The sequence below is a fragment of the Aplidium turbinatum genome, chromosome 1 (genome assembly GCF_918807975.1).
Source record: "Aplidium turbinatum chromosome 1, kaAplTurb1.1, whole genome shotgun sequence".
Classification (NCBI taxonomy): Eukaryota; Metazoa; Chordata; class Ascidiacea; order Aplousobranchia; family Polyclinidae; genus Aplidium; species Aplidium turbinatum.
In genome coordinates, this window is record NC_137472.1 from 18,797,582 (window position 1) to 18,804,499 (window position 6,918).

At 37.9% G+C, this 6,918-nt stretch overlaps 1 non-coding gene across 1 annotated transcript; it reads left to right on the forward strand.

The window, feature by feature from the left end:
- Positions 1-1,461: 1,461 nt before the first annotated feature.
- Positions 1,462-1,602, forward strand: LOC145785128 (U4 spliceosomal RNA). The gene has a single exon (XR_014291126.1). It is a non-coding gene; the product is annotated as a U4 spliceosomal RNA (small nuclear RNA).
- Positions 1,603-6,918: the final 5,316 nt, after the last annotated feature.

Consider the following 6,918-nt stretch of genomic DNA (forward strand, 5'->3'; position numbering starts at 1 on the left):
TACAAAAAAACGACTCACATGCCTAATCGCACCACAAAGCTCTCAATCTCTGCTTTGTAAGCAAATAGCCTTTAAAAAACGCTTTAAACGCAGGACAATTTTCTCTATGAACTGCAGCTGACTGTAGTCATTGTGACCATTCTCGCACTCAGACATAGAGGTGATTCTTGCTTTGAACTTTGGTAATTACAGAAGAAAAAAGAGTAATGGCACCACTGGAAATCGAACTCACGCCATCAGAATTACTACACCCTACTCCTAACCCCCTAAGCCAGTGGTTCTCAACCTTTTTTCTTTTGTGGCCTATTTTTGTTTGCATAAAAGTTCTGTGGCCCATTCAGTTTTTATGTAGGCCTAACAAAAAAATTACAAAAAGGTTTATAAACAAAAAGCAGCAGAACAGTGCCTTTGGAATGTTGCTGAAATCCCCTTGTTGAATCCAGGCTCTGACGCTTCACACTGTCTTCTTTTCGTTAAGAAAAATCATATCTTCATTTCTTCATCCTTGCAATTAGGATGAACTTTTTCCAGGTGAAGTTTCAGTTTTGATGGCCTCAATGAATGATGACTAAGAACTTTACAACATAGGCAATTACACATTGCCCTTTTTCTTCTCTGTCATCAAAAATTGATGCCTACAATTGTACATACTGAATGTAATTTTTATCAAACTTAAAGCTTCAAGTATTGTCAATTCCTCCCCAAAATAAAATGTTGCACGTACTAAAAAGCGGATCTGCAGAAGTTCAACAAGGCTACCGCTTATAAAGATGGCTTAATTGTAACCACAAAATAAAGTGTTTTAAAAACTGAGTTGATGTAAAACTGCATGTTGCAATATTTAGAATGATGATATGCCACTTTGTAGCTAAAAACAGCAGCATCATTCATTGTAACTAAACAATCGCACAAGTGTAAAATTGACTATAGTGATAAAAATGGAACAAACTGTTGCAATAAATCTTTCAAATATGTCTATGGCCCACCTCAAAATGCTTCTATGGCCCACCAGTGAGCCATGGCCCACTAGTTGAGAACCACTGCCCTAAGCCAAGCTGCTGGCAACGCGAATTGTTAAACTAATTTACTTTCTAACGTAGGCATAAGTCGCATGACTGCCATGAGCTGATTTAAATCTTGTCGCCTGATTGGTTAATGGAACTCATCTGCTACAGCAACCTGCAGATCTTTTCTGAACAGATATTTCAGAGATGCAAATTGACAGATTGTTTGCGCTAAAAAATCGATTGTTTTTTGAGAAAAATAAGTTACGAGATACAAAAAAAAAACGACTCACATCCTAATCGCACCATAAAGCTCTCAATCTCTGCTTTGTAAGCAAATAGTCTGTGAGCAAATTATAAGATTTTGATTTTAAAACAAAAAAAAAGCTTGATATTAGACCACAAATGAAAAGCAAAACCTTCACCAGAGATAACAAATTCCTTCTACCAATTCTTCAGCTTTGCGCAGAGGCGATATCGTAGTCAATGAGGTTTATCCGAGACGCGATTATTGCTAGTTGAAAACTATTCCCAATACCCCGCCCTGACGATGTGAAAAACCGTCGGCTGTGGCAATTTCTGAAGGATTCTACGGAACTCCTATGTTATTATTATTTAAAAGTTGTTTTTGTGTGTTGTTTGAAAAGCAGGAAAGCGCAGTGCTCCAAATAATGCGCCAGATGCACAACGCTGAAACTACATGTATATCGAACCCCAGTAAGCGGTACAAATTTTAAGGCAACGCCCAAATTCTAGCGTTTCGAATTCCTAACAAACACAGATTTCACAACGGCAATCATACGCAAGGAAACCTAAGGACAGCCGCAGGCGCTACACCTACCAACGCAAGGCCTGTGAGAGGGGGGTACGGAGGGTACGGCGTACCCTTGAGGGCCCAGGACTGTGTTTGTTGGGGGCCCGAAATTGTGGTTTTATAGTTTACGCGCAAAAATGTTTAGTTAAATATTAAAACCATCCTAAACGACTGATTTCAAGCATAAAAGTTGTTATTCTTTAGTCCTGGGGGCCCGTAATCTAGCAAAAGGGCCCAGAAAGGTAATCGAGTGCTTTGCGAAAAATTAGGGGCCTAAAGTGGTAGTTTAATGCTTTACGTGCAAAAATGTTCTGTTAAAATCACCCTAAATCAAATCATAAAAGTTAGTTAGTCACCTGTCCGAGGGAGGGGAGGGGCATAGTGTAGCAAAAGCAGGTTTGAGAAAAACCCTGGCAAAAAGCTCGGGTGTTTGGTTTTTTTTTGTGTTTTTTAAAAACTATTTGACAAAGATGGTTTCACGCTTATTTCACTTGAAAATAAATTTCGGAGTTCGAGCAGGAGCCGGAGAATACTTTCGGAGCAGGACCGGAACCGGAGTAAAAAAAAGTGACTTCTCTCGTTCACCTCTGCTAGTGCTGGGCATGTGGTGAATACAAAAGTTAATGAAGAAAGGTTAGGATTAGTCAAAAAAAACATGAAAAAACTACTAAATCCAACGTTTTCGACATCACATAGTGTCCTCTTTAGAAATAATTATAAGCTACATCCAAGAGAAATAAAAAATGAATTTAAAAATTTTACATTAAAGCTGTACAAGTGACACCTCTCAACAGCACCATCAACAACTGACACACGAATTTCAATGCAGGATACACAAATTGGCGAGGGGTAGATCACATGATATGCACAACACAAAATAATAGTTTTATTACAGCCTGATACTATCATGTTGCACAGATGTCCAATTCTGCAGTACAATGTTGTGTGGTGTGCAATACGCCTAAGCAAACATCATACTTTTTGCCCAAGACAAAGGGGGACCGGAGGGAGAGGGGTGCCCGGAATGACTCTTCGTACCCCTAGTGAAAATTTCTCTCAGAGGCCCTGTACCAACGTCCAACAGTGCTTGAAACTGACACCAATTTTATTTGCTGTTTTGAACACGTGTTTTGCCCTTTAGGCTGGGGTCATCAGTAGGCTATCCCACCACTAATCACTGTCACAAACAGGGCCGTTGAGAGGATAAGTTGGGCGCAGCACCAATGAGATTTCGCGCCCAAATTAGGACATTTCTGTGAAAAACGCATCACATCCGAAGAATACGCGGTGGTTTCTTGAGGTCCCGGGTCCTTTGGAAAAATTACTCCGCACCTAAAAGTAGGCTACCCCCTGTCAACACTACTGGTCACAAACTGATGCTTTGCAAGCAAGCATAGCATAAGCATAAGCAAAATATCTCGTCTAAAAAAAATGATATCAGCCCAGTATAGGCTATTATCGGAAATACAGTAGGATTAGAAAAAGAAAAATGGCCAAGGTCTATTACAAATGCGTTTATAATGGATAAAATTTGGAATGTTATAGAATATAGATAGGGATTTATAGAAGTGCGCAATGCGAAACTACCTTCTTGAAGTAGGATACGTTAAATATAAGAGTTGCCAGTTTTTTCTGCAAGACATGCTTTTCATGACTTTCTGGTATAAACCGATGCTTGTTTGATAAATCTATCCCAAAATTGACTTTAGCAATATTGCGCTGCGGCAATAGACCTATTTGAAAATGGAAGCTGTTCAATTCAATTAGGCTACAGCCTGAAAAAAAATTGTTACAAATAACTCAAATAGGCTAAGCTTTTACTGCCTAAATAAAGCCATTTATTATTAATTCCATTTATCTGAGAGTAGCACTACCATACGAAACAAGGTTTTGGTGCGATGTTTTTACTCTTTTCAAGTTGTAATTTTTAAAGGGCTAAATAGTCTAAGTTTACAAACACCATTGGGCTACATCGATAATGTATTTTTGTCGTATCCGGCCTTACATGTAGTTCGATGAATTTTTAAGAGATTTCTTAGGATTAAGTTTTAACGATGTAGGCTAGGCTATATGTTTTGGGTTAGGTTTGAGTGGAAAGCGTTGGTCTACTTGGTTGGTCTACTTCAAGAAGGTAGTTTCGGTTTTCTTTGCCTACCTTGCTTTACATGATGAGCTAACGCATCAAGAGTGTTCCACTCAAGACCATTAACAGTTTTGATAACCAACCAAAGTCGATCAACATAGCAACTGTCCTTTTGTCTTGCTTTTTTTGTTTATTTTTTTACTCATATAAATTGTTAAAAAAAGAAAAAATTACTAGCCTATTTTTTTTCTCTTTTTTCTAAATTCATAAAAATTTTATTAAGGTGTTGCGACTTGCGACTGCGACCGTGTCATATTTTAAACTGATTGTCCTGCTTTGGTATCATGCACGCTATAACGTCCGCGTTTTGTTGTTACTACCTGTTCTATACCTCTGCTATGTTTGTCATATATAGTTTTTTCGTTTTGATGGTCAGAAATAAAAAAAACAAACTGAACTGAGCAACATGATTAAAATTACTATTAAATTTCAAGAAAAATGGGAATATAAAGAGTCAATTAAAAACCATTAATTTCATCTTTGAAAATAGGAACAAATAACACACACATAAAAAGAAACAAAAATTTATTTCCACAATACAAAGTCAATGAGATTTTTGGCATTGTTTTCCAGCTACGATGTTATCAACATTTGCATTAAAGGGCGGGAAAACCCAAATTAACTTTTTGCGAGTTTTTTGTTTCAGCGTGATGTCATTGTGTACAACATGCGTTTTAGCAAAAAAAAATCCAAATTTTGTTGCCCTTTGTCTCGCTAAGGCCGCTTTTGTTTGATACCCGTTTGCGAGGTCTCGCGCGCATCAAGCTGTGACGCTGTTCGCTGTGACGTCACAAGGTACATATAGTTGTGGCCAAAATTTTAAGACCAGACTTGATTTATGACCATTTTTGCATTACTTCAAAATAATGCATCAGATATTGTTTCAGTTGCATCATCTTATATCTGATGCAGTATTTTGAAGTAATGCAAAAATGGTCATAAATCAAGTCTGGTCTTAAAATTTTGGCCACAACTATATGTACCTTGTGACGTCACAGCGAACAGCATCACAGCTTGATGCGCAAGCAGACCTCGCAAACGGGTATCAAACAAAAGCGGCCTTAGCGAGACGAGGGCACCAAAATTTGGATTTTTTTATTGCTAAAACGCATATGTTGTACACAATGACATCACGCTGAAACAAAAAACTCGCAAAGTTAATTTGGGTTTCCCCGCCCTTTAAAGGACGTTGTGTTGATTCTTTGGATGTTTGCTAAGTGTTTGTCGGACAGTCTGTTTCTTTCTGCAGTTTTGATGTTTTTCAAGGATGAAAATAACTGCTCGCAACAATATGTGCTGCCCCACATGCACAATGATTTTCTGGACCAATTAACTTATTAAATTCATTACATGAATAAAATAAAGGAAGAGTGTGTTTTTTGTAGAAAGTTTTCAAACTTTCTCGACTTTGCAGTTCAATCAATTTGAGTTGGAATTCGGGTGGCGCTTGATCACATTTGAATGAACGCGTACTAAACGCGTGCTTTAATTCTTCGAGTCTTATCGTTATATGGGCCTACAATCCTTTTGCTTTCATACTATACTATCACTGCGCCCTTATAAAAAGCTGACTGGTACATTTTACTTAGGCTAAGATTCAAAGTTCAAAATACTACTTGGAGTGAAAATGACTAGCGGGCCGCAATGCAGCCCTCTGGTCGCCGGTTGGACATCTTTGTACTAGGCCTTTTGCACATAGAACTAAGAATCGAACAATAAAATCAAGGCCACACATTTTGCCAACTCTTCTTGATGCCCATAAATAGGTTTCTACTTTCTTGGTAGGCTGGTTTCTACTTTCTTGGTAGCCTATTGGTATAATTTGTGTCGACGTCTTGTTGCGTTTTCCGGAGGTTTGAAATTCAACTTATCGACCATCTTAATTAGTTTATACGCTTTGTAGTTGAATGAATTTAATATTTTCTGCTAAAGAGGAAAGAATTTGAGAAACAATAGTAGCCGTTGTTTCACAAATTTTCATGCAGATTTTTCTTCAATGTAAATCTGATTCGCATGGGTGATTGTCTCACTTGATTTGTTTCCATAAAAGTAAAGTAGCACTCCTGGAAAAGGATGATACTGTTATTATCACTGTAAATCTGTTCGAAAAAGTTAAAGATCACAATCAGGGCCGTGTGAGCAGTGAGCACCATCTTGCCCTTCCCCGAAATCCATTAGAGGGCCCTTATGTTTAGTGATTGCGCTTAAAAATAAGACAAGAAAGCAATAAGTTATAGCTGCAAATTCTTTCAATGCAAGGAAAAATTACATTGACCATTTTAACAAAGAGTAAACAACTTTAACGTTTCTTATAAAAAAAAGTAAATATGCCGACAACGCAGTAGCGGATCAGGAAAAACGTTGGGAAAGGATTTGAGCAGTGGCTCTTAACCTTTTGCCTTGTCGGCATCACCTTGAAATTACTAACCAGTTTTCGCACCCCTCCCAAGGATCGGCTGAAAAGTAATAGTCGCCTTAAGTTGGAAAATTTTTTTGAAACCTAGTAAAACAACTTTGCTTCTTACGTCATATTATAAGAAACCTTGATAATTTAGCATCCCCGCACCGCCTAGGCACAGGTCTCGTACTCCTTAGTGGTGCGTGCACCCCTGGTTAAGAACCCCTGGATGAGAGTTTCAAGAAAGAAAAATTTATAACAAAAGCAAAATAGACAATGTACAACTTAATGTCCGAAAAAGAAAAGTTGAATAGGGGGTGTGTGGGGCTTGCCTTCTAGACATTTTTAACAATTATAATCTCAAGCTACATATTTTACAGCAAACGATTACTTTGCAGGTTATAGTATAGGCCTATGCCGACACATAATTGATAGAAATTGACTTAAAATTTCTCCCCTAGCAATCCACAGCATATGGAATATCTTGGTTCCTTTTGTTGTTGTAGTAGGCTACGTCAAACATAAGCATTTGTAGGCTACTACGGTATTTATAAATTTT